Source organism: Vipera berus (genome assembly GCF_964194415.1).
Source record: "Vipera berus genome assembly, chromosome: 5".
Lineage (NCBI taxonomy): Eukaryota > Metazoa > Chordata > Lepidosauria > Squamata > Viperidae > Vipera > Vipera berus.
The window spans coordinates 96553902-96569931 of NC_138207.1; the positions used below are offsets into that span (position 1 = coordinate 96553902).

At 41.0% G+C, this 16030-nt stretch overlaps 1 protein-coding gene across 1 annotated transcript in view; it reads right to left on the minus strand.

Moving 5' to 3' along the window:
* The window catches only part of GRID1 (glutamate ionotropic receptor delta type subunit 1), a gene marked incomplete at its 5' end in the record, with an annotated part of 689879 nt that overhangs the window by 154881 nt on the left and 518968 nt on the right, over nucleotides 1–16030 (minus strand). The gene's annotated exons all lie outside the window — the stretch shown is intronic.

Consider the following 16030-nt stretch of genomic DNA (forward strand, 5'->3'; position numbering starts at 1 on the left):
GCGCTCGTGACCTCTTGTTTGGATTACTGCAATGCTCTCTACATGGGGCTGCCCTTGAGGACTACTCGGAGGCTCCAGCTGGTGCATAATGCAGCCGCGCGAGTGGTGGTGGGGGTTTCCCGATACTCCCATGTAACACCTCTATTCCGCGAGCTGCATTGGCTTCCGGTTGCCCTCCGGGTGAGATTCAAGGTGCTGGTAATGACCTATAAAGCCCTAAATGGCATGGGTCCAGATTATTTACGGGAGCACCTGCTGCCGACATCAACTTCCCTCCGTCCAGTGCACTCCCACAGAGAGGGCCTCCTTAGGGTGCCGTCAGTCAAAGAGTGTCGACTGACGACCCCCAGGGGGAGGGCGTTCTCTGTGGGCGCACCAGACCTTTGGAACCGTTTACCGGTTGAGCTCCGGATGGCTCCCGACCTGCGCTCCTTCCGCCGTGACCTAAAAAACATACCGGTACTTATTTGAACAAGCCGGCATGATCTGATGGGTTTGGGATATTTTAATATTATTTGTATTAATTTTATTGTAATTGGGCTACACTATTTAATCTTTTCTTAATTTTTGTATATTGTATTTTTATTGTATTTGCCCTGTACACTGCCCTGAGTCCTTCGGGAGAAGGGCGGTATAGAAATTAAATTATTATAATTATTATTATTATTAGTGTCATCTGCAAAACAGTGTCATCTTCAAGAGAGACCTAATCCTTTTTGGCAGACATAGGTTCTTTCCAACATCTCAAATTTTTAAGAGAAGTATTTTTTTCAGGTGCTTAACTAACTTATCCACACACACAATATGGGCAAAGGGAGAGATGCTATGATTCCAACTGTGCCCTGTTTGTGATATCAATAAACAATCACAATGTTCAAAGGAACAGAGTTACAAAGCTGTCAAATGAGCACAAGACAGTTTTTTTTTAAAAAAAAAACACAACTATATTCTCCCCGCAGATTTTTCTTTTCTGTCAGCAAGAGAGAGCCAGTGGTTAGGCTGCAGGATGAGGCCCACAACTTCAGATCCATGGTATTTATGGAAGCTAAGTGATTTGGGGACAAACCCAGCCTATCACCCTGGCTGGTTATTTTGAGAATAAAATTTGAGAAAGGGACATTATTTTGAGTTCCTGGAGATACAAACCATAAACAAGAGAAGATTGTAAGGGTGGGGGGGGGGAAGCAGAACTACAAGATAGCTTCCTGTCAACTCACACAGCCTTTTAAATAAATTGCTTGAATATAGCTGACCTTTGGCTCAACCCAAACTGTCTACCAGTCAAAAGAGATAAGCTAAATTCCTCAACCATTAATTGATGAACTGGACTGTCAAGCCAGTGAGGAGAGGAGAGGAGAGGAGGAGAGGAGAGGGAGAGGAGAGGAGAGGAGAGGAGGAGAGGAGAGGAGAGGAGAGGGAGAGGGAGAGGAGAGGGAGAGGAGAGGAGAGGAGGAGAGGAGAGGGAGAGGAGAGGAGAGGAAAGGAGAGGAAAGGAGAGGAGAGGGAGAGGAGAGGAGAGGAGAGGAGAGGAGAGGGAGAGGGAGAGGGAGAGGAGAGAGGAGAGGAGAGGAGAGGAGAGGAGAGGAAAGGAGAGGAGAGGAGAGGAGAGGAGAGGAGAGGAGAGGAGAGGAGAGGAGAGGAGAGGAGAGGAGAGGAGAGGAGAGAGATCAGCCATTGAGTCAAGGTTGAAGGACATCTCAACTATTTCCTAGGCCAAAAAATATTTGGGGGAACTCAAGAGGATCTGTCAATGATCTTTATAGCAAAATCTCAGATAGCGTTTGAGAAACAAAAAAAACAAAACTCGCAGTGTCCAAAGCATCTAGACTTGATGATGTGCATAAGATCTGGGGTTATTATTACTCTCCATTGGAGGAAGTAGGTCCAGGTCCCTGTGGTTTTTTTTAACCTCTCCCCCATTGTTCTGGAGATACATTGCTCTCTGACTCTCTCTCTCTCTCTCTCTCTCTCTCTCTCTCTCTCTCTCTCTCTCTCTCTCTCTCTCTCTCTCTCTCTCTCTCTCTCTCTCTCTCTCTCTCTCTCTCTCTCTCCCCCCCCTCTCTCTCTCTCTCTCTCTCTCTCTCTCTCTCTCTCTCTCCCATTCTTTGCAAGTGTTTGGGGACCCATCCTTCTTTGCTACCAACTTGTCTACCTATTGATATATATTTCCTAAAATATTTTCTGGAGTTGCAGCAGCAGCAACACCTGGCTTCACTTATTTGGACCAGGAAGCCGGTACTTGGATTGCAAACCAGCAGAAAATGTTTCTGCACCACGGCAATGAAACAACCACAGCAAGCCAGAAGACGAGGATAGCCATCGTGGGTGTCATGCAGTTGCCTTGGGGTCCAGTTCAACTTGACAGAAACTTTTTCATCTTGTACTTCCTAATATTCTTCTTTTGATGGCGGTAAGATTTAAGGTTTTGGGGGTTTTTTTGTCTTTTTGTGCATTATTTTAATTATACTCCATGCAATATCTAGAAGGATTAAAGGTATCTTTGAAAGATTTTAATAAGATGCAATATATTTCTATTGATAATATTCCATAACTAGAAGAATAGGATTGTCTACATACAGTTAATATTTCTGAATGTCATTATGATACATCTGTAAGTAAGGAAATTTCCCATGCAGAAATTTTCCTCATATGCTATGTTATTTCATTTTTTTAAAAAAGTTCCTTTTTTGTGCAAAACAAAAGTAAGTAGAGGTATGTCTAGAGAATAGAATTTTATCAATAAACTTGCACTGAGAAATAATTAGTATTTATTCTGGCTTTTGGTTTATCATATAACTGTCCACACATGTACGTGATATTCCATATTTTGATAGTCTTATTGTTTCTTCTGAGTCTGGCTTCCAGACATAATACATGCCTCTAATAATGCATATGTATAAATGCAGGTGCCCTTGTGGGGAAAAAATGATCAAAATGAAACATTTTTTAAAGATAAGTTGCTTCTGCTGAATAATTCATCTACAGGTACAGAATAAACAGTGTTTTGGATTCAATTGCAAAAAAAAAGTGCTTTGGTGGAATGAAGGCCTAAATGGAGCTCTTGTTTGAAACTTTCACGGGTCTGCAGGCACCAGAGCTGCTTTCTGGAATTCAACAAAAAATTCTGCACTGTTCAAATTAGAAAACATACACAAAAATCATACTCACGTGTGTTCATAAAACCATTTCCTTGATGGTTAAAACATATGAAGAATGGTTGCTGGAACTGGGTTTGTCTGGTTTGATGAAAAGAAGAACTAGAGATGACATAATAGCACTGTTACAATATTTGAGGGGCTGCGACAAAGACCTAATGAGCTAATGAGAAGGAAGGACTCACTGGAGAAGAGCCTAATGCCAGGAAAGATTGAGGGCAAGAGAAGAAGGGGACGACAGAGAATGAGGTGGCTGGATGGATTCACTGAAGCAGTAGGCCTGAGCTTAAATGGACTCCAGAAGATGGTAGAGGACAGGAAGGCCTGGAGGAACGTTGTCCATAGGTTCACGATGGGTCGGACACGACTTCGCAACTAACAACAACAACAAAGAAGAGGAAGTCCAGCTATTCTCTAAAGAACCAGAGGGCAGGACAAGAAAAAATGGGTGGAAACTAATCAAGAAGAGTTCCAGCCTAGAACTAAGGAGAAAGTTCTTGACAGTGAGAACAATTAACCTGTGGGTGCCTCCAGAAGCTGTGAGTGCTCCAACACTGGAGGTTTTCAAGAAGAAATTGGACAGCCATTTGTCTGAAATGGTATAGGGTTTCCTGCTTAAGCAGTGGTTTGGACTAGGACCTTCAGCCAAGGTCCTTTCCATTTCTGCAATTCTGTTATTATGTTGTTCTCCATTTTCACAAGGAGCCATCCAAACATCCAAACGCATGCAAGTCACTCTCATTCTTGACTTTCCCCCCCCTTCATCAAAATGAATGAAATTTACCTACAGTAAATTTATTTCTTCCCTTTGTATAGTTGGATGTCCAGATGTTCTTCGTTCATAATGGCTCGAGGGCAGCATAAAATAAATGAGACAAAACAATAAACCAGACTCTTTATACCATAACTTGGTAATGCTATCTCCCTTTAGCCTAGAGCCCTTTACAACCTAACCTATTGAGGTTGGTCAAAAATATTTTGTGCCTGCCTCTACCATATTTATTTATTTCGCTAAAAGGTTTACAGTCAAGAACGGCTGTTTTGTTTTTGCCTTCCTTGTCCGACATGCAAAGGAATAATTTCACTGCCTGGCAGACATCTGTCACAACATGCTTAGAGTGTTTGCCCAGATTAGTTTACCAAAAGATTCAAATCCCAAATACGGAAGGATGCTTAAAGCCACCCAGTCATGCTATATTTTACACCACTGTATCCGAATGAAGCTGAGGATTCCTCTCCATCTTTGCTCATTGCCAAGAATTTCAGCCTGGGCAGAAACAGACTTTTCTTCCATGTAAAATGTGTGTCAGAATCCATTTATATCCCATTCATATATCCTTATCTGTATGTTCTAACATCTTACATCCCTCACTGGATTCTGCCATTCCCAAGGAGGAGAAGAGAAGATGTTAGTTGTCCATCCTCATCCATTTGTTGCAAGGGTGTTTATTTCAGCCTGCCTGGAGGCCGTCATTAGACCAGGGGAAGAACCTTTGAACTGAGAAGAACAAAGAAAGGGAGGGGGGAGATCTGGTTTGTATCTCCGATTGGAATCTGAAAGCGAGGAAGGAAATGTCCTAAAGGCATAGAAGATCTCTTTTCCCTTGGAAGGTTTTGACACCTGAACCTTAATTGATCCGGGACTAGCCAAATGGACTGAGGGGAGGGGGGTTTCACTCGGGGACACTTTAAAAGTACCAACCTGTAACACAGTTTTCAGATCCTGTCTAGATTTTCCACTGACAATCATGTTTTAGTAAAGGCTCCTGCTTGGGCAATCCTGGCTCCAAGAGTTCTTTCTTTCCTAAGACGTGGATTGGGGTGGGTCCTGACAATGTGCCTCATCTATTTTTTCCCCCCAGGTGGAAGTAGATCATGGTATGTCAACAATATCCATCTTTCACTCTCCAAGTTAATTAGGCTTCAGTGATGGACACAATGGTGTATTTAGATTTGAAATATTCGGCAAATTTATCTTTGTATGCCAAAACGAAAAGATGGTAAATGGGCTCTTGCCCCTTTCTCCTACTGCTGGCGCCTTTTTCATTATTCTCCACTCTTCCCAAAGCCACAAATTTAGATTGAAAGATGACAAGGAAGTATCTTTCTTATTTATTTTCGAGGAATCATGTTGCATATTCCTATGTTACACAAACACACAAATGAATCTGAGGAACTGGAGATTCATAATGTCAAAGTGAAGGCATGGGAAAGAGTCAAGGGCAAAAATGGTACATGGGAAACCAGAATATTAGGAACGAGGAGAGGAGAGGAGAGGAAAGGGAAGGGAAGGGGAAGGGAGGGGAGGGGAGGGGAAAGAAAGAAAGAAAGAAAGAAAGAAAGAAAGAAAGAAAGAAAGAAAGAAAGAAAGAAAGAAAGAAAGAAAGAAAGAAAGAAAGAAAGAGACAGAGAGAGAGAGAAAGAAAGAAAGACAGAGAGAGAGAGAGAGAGAAAGAAAGAAAGAAAGAAAGAAAGAAAGAAAGAAAGAAAGAAAGAAAGAGACACACAGAGAGAATTGTCAAGTTATTATTTAATTCTACCCTGAGGAAAGCAAAGGATTCAAAAGCAATTTGTAATGCAATACGGCAAACTGCCATTCGAGGAGATTAAAATGTAAAAAAAATATCCAATAGACATGCCCCTGGGAAAACAAGTCTCTGAATCTCTTTTAATAATATCCCTAACCCTAATTTTCGCAAGTTTGAAGTGCAACTAATATTTATGACTCAGGGAAAGACAAAACCTGCTCCTTGTCATTTTTGCTGTGCTTTCCTTGATTCAAATATGTATATTTTATCATCATGCCATGAACTGGTGGTTTATTCCAGGAAGAATTGAGAACAGAATTTTCACACCTTCATAATCCAGGAATAGGAGAGGAACTCACTTGGTTCATGTTAATATCAACTAATCTAATTTACGTTGCCTCAATTAATACCCCTCTTGCAACATAATGATCATTTGGATATTCCAAGCTATATATATAATTCTTTATTAGCAATTTGAATAATTTGCACAAATAATGAGCTGTCATAGTTGACTATATCCTGTGGATAAGCCTTGAGACAGGCCAAAGCAGGAATGAAAGAGTTAATTAGCAAGGTGCTTTCACAAAGCCTTGACAAATACTTAACATATATTTAGCCTTGCCTTCTAGCTAATAAAAAGAGAGAAAGAACCTGTGGCTCAGCAAGTTAAAACAACTGCCTAATATACAATCAGCCCAGGTTCGAATCTCAGATAAAGGGTATGACTGACTGATGAGAACATAAAGAGTTCGAAATGGCCATCTCAGCCTCCCAAAATTCTTTATTAGCAATTTGAATAATTTGCACAAATAATGAGCTGTCATAGTTGACTATATCCTGTGGATATGCCTTGAGACAGGCCAAAGCAGGAATGAAAGAGTTAATTAGCAAGGTGCTTTCACAAAGCCTTGACAAATACTTAACATATATATATATATATATATATATATATATATATATATATATATATATATATATATATATATATATATATATATATATATATATATATATATATATATATATATATATATATATATATATATATATATATATATATATATATATATATATATATATATATATGTTTCAAATGTTAACTATTTAGATTACCTTGCTAGGCCCCAAACATGGGGCAAATCTTTATTTCCTGTTTTCAGCCTATCTTGAAGGCTATCAAACAGGCAGTAGTCACACCGGACAATTCATATATTTGTGTAAATTACTAACAAAGAATTAAAGGGAAATAACACTGCCTAATATGCAATCAGCCCAGGTTCGAATCTCAGAAGGGTATAGCTGACTGATGACGACTAAGGAGTCAGAAATGCATCTCAGTTTCCCTTTAATTCTTTGTTAGTAATTTACACACACACACACACACACACACACACACACACACACACACACACACACACATATATATATATATATATATATATATATATATATATATATATATATAAAACTGAAGACTGAAGAAATCAGCATGCCTGCCTTACAAAGCGCTGCATACAAAGACAAATATGACAGGGAAAGAGCAAAATTTCCTGGGCTTCTCAAAAATAAAACAATGCAAATGGATACAGAAATTACATACAATGAACTCATTTTTTTTAAAGGAAGCTGCAGAAAAACAAGACATAATGGTTTCAATATAGAGAGCTAAATCAACTGGGGGAGGAAACATTTTGAGAAAGGCAGGGAAAAAAATATTACTTTGCTGAAGAGTTTCCCTTGAAGAATCTTTTGTGTTTCTTTCTTAAGATTATTTTTTACTGTGGTAATAGAACAGTATGATGAAAGGAAGGGAAATCCATCACGTACCAGGAAAAACACCATTTTCTAAATAAAGCAAGGCTATATTCTGAAAGGAAAACAAACCATCTGGTCAACACAGAGATTGTGTTGGCAAACAGCCCCAAGGAAGAGGCAAGAATCCTTTAGAATCACACCCCAGAAATGTGACAACAGTCATTCTATAGAATTTGGATTCTTTCACTTTCTCTTTCTCTCCATACTGTTGTGTCATCACATTGTAGGCAACCTTGGCTCTTTTATGACTCGTGGACTTCAACTCCCAGAATTCCTGAGCCAGCATGACTGAGCTTGGAAACCTCTCCCTTTCCCCTCAGCATGGCTGGCTCAGGAATTCTGGGAGTTGAAGTCCATGAATCATAAAAGAGCCAAGGTTGCCTACCCCTGGCCTAGGCCGCTTTATGACTCGTGGACTTCAACTCTCAGAATTCCTGAGCCAGCCACGCTGAGGGAAAAGGGAGAAGTTTCCAAGCTGAGCCATGCTGACTCAAAAGAGCCGAGGTTGCCTACCCTTGGGCTAGCATGTTTCATTTTTAAAATCATATCCCTGAATAGAATGAATCCCTAAAAGCCTTGGTCTTGTAGTCTGTTGGACAAAAGACTCTTGGTTTGTTACCTCTGTACAGTTTTGCTATCTTTGTTGAGCACTGTACACAAGGAATTTCCCTCTCTTAGTGAAGCCATCGTAATGCTTATTGTAGGCCTATTTGGTAGTTTAACCAAAGGGATTGCCCCAATGCCATTTTCAGCCCAGGTTTTAAAATCATTCAAAGTCATATTTTCTACATCCAGGATGGAACTAAGTCTTGTCAAGTACTTATTAATTTATTTATTAAGAAAATGTATACAGCTCCACTACTCACTCACAGTGACTCCAGGCAGCTGACAAAAATAAAGCCTCAATACAACAGCCAATAAACCTCCATCCCATGGTGACAACAATCAGCCCAACCACTTAATGGGCTACCTGTCACCCTGGAGTCCCTAGGCCTGTTGACAGGACTATGTCTTCAAGGCCTTGCCGAAGAGTGTCAAAGTGGGGGCCAATCTTATCTCTGCACTCTTCCACAGAGAGGGGACCACCATGGAGAAGGCCCCCTTCTTCTTGGTCCCAAGAGATGGACCTCCTTAAGAAAGGAGACCCAGAACGTTCCCTGCTGCTTCACTCTGGTGGATTGGGTAGATATGACTGGGGAAAAAATGGTCATTCAGATGAGTAGTTGAGTTAGAAGAAGAATGACTGGATGGGATGGGCAGCTGATTCACAAAGTTCAATGTGGCAGAAGCAGGCTTAAGTAAGGTTTTAGGTCTTCCCTTCATTTACCTGGCTGCTAGCATTCCGAACACAGGAGCCAACTTTCAAAATTGGGGCAGGTGGAGTGACTAAGCTGGTGTTTTATTATATTTGGAGCATGCCTGACTTTCAGGGGAGAGAAAAAGATGAGATTTGGATGATCCTTACTCTAACCCAGTTATTTATCCTGCCCAGCCATGAAGATTAACAGAAACTATGGTCCCTTTCTCCACCTCTCCTATCACATTTTGTAACGGACAATGGGAGAAAAAGAGTATTTGCTTGATCTTGCAAAAAAAAAAATACACGGCAAATATAAACGTGGACCCTGACTAAGAGTTTTCCTGAAATCAATTGGACAAGATAAGTCACATGCTTAAGACCCACTGGCTTGAGTTGAAATTTATTGTAGCTAAATCCAGTCTAATGCAAAGAAGCATCAATTGATTTTCTTTAATAACATCTTCAAAGAACTGTCTGGTGGAGCGTCAGCCAGTATTGAAAAGAATCAGGGAAATGATTTGCTGAGCTTAAATTTCTTCGTTTTTTTGGTGGAGCCCGTCAGATGTAATTAGCTAATTTGATCAGCTAGGCATTTACTCAGTAGACTGTCAATTATGAAGGGGGAGGGTAGGAAAGGAAAACAGTAGGAATAACCATAAGAAATAATAGCAAAGAAAGTTTGGAAAGAACAATATGTCAGCTCCTCTTACTGACATTTTAAGTAAGCCTAAACACCAACCGTTTTCTCATTCTTCTGTGATTAAATTTCAGGACAATCTGCAATCATGGCCTACTAAGTAACATTAAGAAAATGCAATTAAGCAAGCTTTCCCTTCTTAGGTTTTTATCTGCTAAACCATGAATCCATTTCTTCCCCCTCCCTCCAGCAAATAAATCAATTGTTAGAGTTGGCCATTACTTCTGTTTTTAAAGGCCTCGGGTAGGCCTATATGCAAAATTAAGGATCTATCACTGGAATTACCTTATGCATTCGAGGCCACAACCACAACTCTTAGCACAAGTTTGATCATCCAGAGCGTTCTTCAACAGAAATCTCTACTACGGATCTCTAGCAAATCACCATTCTATATATTTATCATTGCATTTCATTAGGTTTACATTTATTTATTTATTTATTTATTTGTTTGTTTTTATAAACCGCCCTTCTCCCGAGGGACTCGGGGCGGTGTACAGAGTAAGGAAGGTATACAGATTGAACAATAAAAAAACAATAGTAAAAACAAACTGGGACCCCAATTAAAGCTATCAGGCCAGGCCGGACTGCTGGAACAGGAAGGTTTTTAAGTCGCGCCGGAAGGTGCGGAGGTCGGGGGCCATCCGGATTTCGGTTGGTAAGCTGTTCCAGAAGGCTGGCGCACCCACTGAGAATGCCCTCCCCCTGGGGGCCACCAGCCGACATTCCTTGAGCGGTGGCACCCTGAGGAGGCCCTCTCTGTGGGAGCGCACAGGACGGTGGGGTGCTGACATTGGCAGAAGGTGCTCCCGTAGGTAGTCCGGACCCATGCCATGTAGGGCTTTGTATGTCATTGTGAGCACCTTGAATTTCACTCGGAAGGCAACCGGAAGCCAGTGCAGTGCACGGAGGAGAGGTGTGATATGGGAGTATCGGGAGGCTCCCAAGAGTGTCCGTGCCGCTGCACTTTGCACCAGTTGAAGCTTCCGAGTGGATCTCAAGGGCAGCCCCATGTAGAGAGTGTTACAGTAGTCTAGGCGAGAGGTCACAAGGGCATGGGTGACTGTACGTAAGGCATCCAGGTCCAGATGCAGGAAAGATCCACAGATCCACTGAACACATGCACTCAAGATCTGTCAAGTTTTCTTATTTGAGTACACAAGTTGCTGCTTTTTTTAAATCACCAGTAAATCTAAATGAACCAATGTTTGCCCCCAGAGCCTCGACCCAGCTGCATGTCTGTGCAGGGTTAAAGAGGTGACAGGTTCAATCCAGGGCCTGTGAACATCCATCATGAGTCTTCATCAGGAGCTGGCTGAGAGATAGTCATTTGTAAGAAATGTAGGTGGTCAGTACCATGTATGGGAGAGGTATTTCTAATCCGTGTGAAGACTGAACACATCTGCTCCTTAAAAACTAGGCAACCAAACTAGGCCAGGGGTAGGCAACCTTGGCTCTTTTATGACTCGTGGACTTCAACTCCCAGAATTCCTGAGCCAGCCACGCTGAGGGGAAATGGAGAGGTTTCCAAGCTGAGCCATGCTGGCTCAGGAATTCCGGGAGTTGAAGTCCACGAGTCATAAAAGAGCCAAGGTTGCCTACCCCTGATTCCTAGGTCAACTGGATAGGGAATTTTTGAGGACTGTAAACCTCATTTTCTTGGGAGAAATGATGAAGTCAACAATAGATGGCTCCACCCTGACTCCTATCTGTGTTGCCTCTTGTCTCCCACCCACACATTTCTGAAATGTGCTCCCTCTTTCCTGGGAAAATGCTTCTTCTCAATAGTCAGTCACTACCTCTTCCCACTTCTCAGGGTCCATCCTTTATGGAAAAGAAAGGAAACGTAGCTTAGCCCTCCCAATGCCTGCTTATCGTTTGTGTTTTAATTATGTCATCTTCCACCAGCACCCAAACACCTATGCACTTAATAAGCAAGCTCCTCGCACACCAATGAGTGGCTTTAAATAGCTCCAATGCTCTGATGGTCATCTCACAGCTGCACCAAGTGTGATTAAATTAGTTTGTCTCTCTTGATACCTGGGCATTGTAAGCAAAAGACATGTCGCATCTACAATCGCTTAACAACCAACTGTTCAAATAAGAGCTCAGAGTCTCTTTCTCTGCGTTAGCAGAATTTAATTGAACAAGCCAACTGGCAAGATGGTGCCGCAGTCCTAAGAAACGACACAATGGCTCCTTTTGAACGGACAAAAGTTAAAAGACTTGTTACGAAAGGGCAGTGAGTCGCACTCGGCGGTTAATTAGCACTTCTAGTGAACTGCACCATTAAGCACTGTAAACATAATTCCCAGCCTGATCGCTTTGTGACATACCTATCTGTAGGAAGTCAATTACAAGGAATACTAATATTGATTGCCCCATGTTAATTAAAACTGATAATCATTCCTGAAATTTAAAAGGTGATTCACTAACCGTTTATGTCAGATTTAATAGAAGTACACTACACTATTATTATCACTTTAAGCAGTATGACTTTCCAGCAAATGAGTGCGCACACATGAAGTCTGGGCGTGCAGTTTGACTGGGGACTTTAACAGGAAGACGTACTCCGTATGTTCCATTCGGTTCACAGCATATATTTGGTTGAAGATGAGAGCTCAAGAAGGGAACAGGAAGAAAGAGTATCCCAGAAGCGTCCTGAGGAAAAAAAAAATGACAACAACCACCTCATTTGTGACATATTTGCTTTCCTGCCTCCCAGATAAATAAACAAAAGAAAATGTCTATGCATTTCCAGAAAGGCCAGCTCTGAAAAGTACTTGAAGGAACCATGAGAGGATTCGAAGAGAAGCAATTAAATAAGAGAAAATGAAGGCAGGAAAAAAAATAAAATAAAAAAAGACCATGAAATGTACTCTCTTCCAGAATCATGGATCAGGCCTGGGACATAGCAAGACTTATCAAGTCTACTGTAAATATTTATTTATTTATTTATCAAATCCACTGTAAATATTTGTTTGTTGTTTGTTTGTTTGTTTGTTTCCATTTGTACAGACACCCATCTCAAACAAGTGATTCTGAGTAGCAAACAATCATAAAAATAATTAAACCAATTAAAAACACCATATTTTAAAAAATCACACACACACACACACACACACACACACACACACACACACATATATATACACATGTATACTGTACATACATACATAAGCCAGGATATAGATAAATAAAATGAATAACTGGGAAATGGGGCCCCTCAGACATTCAGGACCCCAGGCTGAGACACATAACCAGGTTCTTCCAGGTTTCCCAAAAAGGCCAACAGACTTGGAGTTATCCTAATATCAGGGGGGAAGGATGTTCCAGAGGGCAGGGCCTACAGCAGAGGAATTCACCTCCTCTGGTCCTCATCAGTCAACATTCCTCGGCTAAGAGGGCCCAGATCATGTCCATCCTGTCAGACTGGATTGGATAGGTTAAAAACAACTGGAAAAAGTTGGTCCCTCAGGTAACCTAGACCAGAGGTAGGCAACCTTGGCTCTTTTATGACTCGTGGACTTCAACTCCCAGAATTCCTGAGCCAGCCATGCTGAGGGGAAAGGGAGAGGTTTCCAAGCTGAGCCATGCTGGCTCAGGAATTCTGGGAGTTGAAGTCCACGAGTCATAAAAGAGCCAAGGTTACCTATCCCTGAGGTAATGCTTAACTAATACACTGAAATGCCCTAGATCAGGGGTAGGCAACCTTGGTTCTTTTATGATTCGTGGACTTTAACTCCCAGAATTCCTGAGCCAGCCATGCTGAGGGGAAAGGGAGAGGTTTCCAAGCTCAGTCATGCTGGCTCAGGGATTCTGGGAGTTGAAGTCCACGAGTCATAAAAGAGCCAAGGTTGCCTACCCCTGACCTCGACCCAAGCCATGAAGCTGACAACCAACCTTGAATTCTACCCAAAAACATATTAGCAACCAAGGCAGCCCATAAAGTTGTGGTGTTGCGTGGGCTGAATAATTGACAATGTTCCCTTCTCATCCATGGGGAGACAAATTATATTGCTAACAGCAGCTACCACTGCATTACTGGAATCTTTGGAGATGCATCTCAAGTCTTCTCACCTATCCTTCAGTTCATGGAAGAATGCTGGAAAAAAGAAATGTTCTACGACAGGGGTAGGCCACCTTGGCTCTTTTATGACTCGTGGACTTCAACTTCCAGAATTCCTGAGCCAGCATGGCTCAGCATGGAAACCTCTCCCTTTTCCCTCAGCATGGCTGGCTCAGGAATTCTGGGAGTTGAGGTCCACAAGTCATAAAAGAGCCAAGGTTGCCTACCCCTGTAATCTAGGAGAATGACTGTTTATGTAAGAATCTCAAATCACCTCCATGCCCTGTAGACAAAGTGAGAGCTTTACTGTTAGTGCTGCACATTAAACCATTCACACACATACACACCCTTTATAAAAACAGAAATAATATTAGCTCACGTGTTCTTCCTCAGCTACACACCAATGTCCACAGCAGAGGAAACCAAGCCAAACCAAACAAGGTTGAATTCTTTGTACAGAAAGGCAAGTATAACTTAATAACAACAGCAGAGACTTGGTGAGATGATTCACTTGCGTGGAGTATGGCAACGGAGCGACACAATTTGTTCCAAAGAAGCACAAGCAATACAATGGGAGGAGCTGGACTGTTTGTTAGTCAAGAAAGCTGAACCTTAGAATGAGGTGAGATTGGCAATAATGCCAGGAGTGACTGAAGGATTCTTTGAGAAGTGTTCCAAACAAAAGGGAGGAAAAAAAATATGTGCACAATCTACTCAGCTGAGATGTAAAATGCTCGTAGGTGACACGTAAATCAGGTCTGATTTTGCTACTATCTTCTCCAACAAGAAAACCTGTTTCCTAAGAGTTATGAAAAGCAGGATGGAGGGCCACAACTGAAGCTTTAGACTGGCAGAAACATCATCAAGGAATCTGTGGATGCTGAAACCTCCAAAGCAAATGTGTAGAGACTGATCCTGTAGTAAATTAATATTTCTCCCCTCAAGTCAAAGAAGAGTGCTGCCTTTCCAAATATGAAATCAAGAAGGCACACCCAGACTCAGGTCAGAATACGTGACACAGGAAATACAAAGCCTGAGACAGGAAATCACTCAAAACAAAAGGCTCCAGAGGGTATAAAAACCCACTCCCTATGTGTGCTCAGTCCTTTTTATGCTAGAACCATCTTCCTGTCTGGTTCTCCTCTCCAATAAACTGTAACCTTCTTCCTAAAGCAGTCGCCATATTGTTTATCCCCAGCTTGGACTGAACCACGAAGAAGACTTTTCCTTCAACAAGGGGAAAACCTATTTAACTAGGTTAAATTAAATCCTCATGGCCAGCAAAAAGTGAGCATAATATAAGTCAGAATACACATTTGGATCAAGAGTCTTGATCTGAACCCCTGCCAGACTTGGGATCCAGGGGGGTACTTCACTGTGATCAAACTATGGAGGGCAGATCGATAAAAGAGTGTGGGGATCCATCAACTTTTATTGAAGAGAAGATGTTTCTTCTCTGGATAGTCAGACCCAAATTTACGCCTCAACTAAGCTTTTATGCCTCAAATTTTCATCAAGAAAGCTAAGTTGCTTATTTTGCAACTCTTTTTAAATTTTTAATTCTTTGCTGGCTTATTCTAGTGTAATGTAATGCATGCTTACTTATTTAATTATTTAGATAACCTGTTCTCCAAAAGCAATGATAGCAATAAGACAGATTTTTTTTAAAAAAATCCAAATTATATCATGGTATTTCCTCAACTCAGGCTGACCAAATAATTAAAAGATGCTGAATTCTCTCAGGATTGATTGATTGATTGATTTGATGATTCTTCACCTGAAAATCCAAAATGAAAAGATTATTTAAGCAAAATTCTGCAAGAAAAATGTACTCAATTTGAAAAGGATTGTATAGCGATCCAATTCCAATCTGTCTTGCAGTATTCCAAGTTATTCTCTGGCAGATCCAGCGTGCCTCTGACCCACCACTGCTTAAATTGTGTGCGATTATATTCAAGTATTGGAGCTGTACTGTTGTTTAATATCTGGAGCATTCTACACCTGAAATAAGTATGTGCAAATATTTGAAATTCACCAAGACAATAGATCTTACTACAAATACCCTGACTGTTAAGTTCCAAATGCAAAATCTGAATAGTTAATTTGACTGTCAACTGCTCCCTCAACATTATACGAGTTTGATCAGTTAGTATTTGCTGTAATAAATGTGAATTACAAGTTCTCAACAACAACCATGAAACACAAAAATGCATGGCAGGTATTCATTAAATGCTCAAACTCAAACATGTTCTATTAGAGACTGCCATGTTGACAACCATTGCCTGTCAGTTATCTTACTGTCAAATATAATTACGTTCTAATTATTCAATACTATTAAAAAATAACATGAGATCAAACAATAACATTCAAAACCACTGAAGATATCAAGTTAACAGAACAGATAAGAGTTTATTCATTCACACAACTTCAGCAATGTGTTGATATCTTATCTCCTGATATTGCTCTTAT